The sequence below is a fragment of the Penaeus monodon genome, chromosome 28 (assembly GCF_015228065.2).
Source record: "Penaeus monodon isolate SGIC_2016 chromosome 28, NSTDA_Pmon_1, whole genome shotgun sequence".
Taxonomy (NCBI): domain Eukaryota; kingdom Metazoa; phylum Arthropoda; class Malacostraca; order Decapoda; family Penaeidae; genus Penaeus; species Penaeus monodon.
Window position 1 is genome coordinate 38,537,271 of NC_051413.1, and position 359 is coordinate 38,537,629.

Below are 359 nucleotides of genomic sequence, written 5' to 3' on the forward strand. Positions count from 1 at the left end.
TCTCCCCATTGTGTCAACCACTCTCACCTGAACATGAAATTAACAAGTGTTTTGTGCCACAGATAATGTGTTTATAATGTTCTTTTTTCCCCTTTTTATGTTTTTGGCCTAGCAATCATGAGCTGTAAATAGCTTTCCGTCACTAAGCACTTTTTCTTTCTTATTTTGGTTGTGTCGTCTGTTTTTCTCACCCTTCTCATTATAAATATGTCCATCAAATGAAGGTTTGGCTTAGTCGATATTTTGTGGTGTGATTGTGGTACGCATTAACCCACTTGGCCGCGTGCCCTGAACCAACGTCTTGTGAATTTCCAGCCATACTATCTTACCTCCATGTCTTATTGTATCAAACAGCTCCC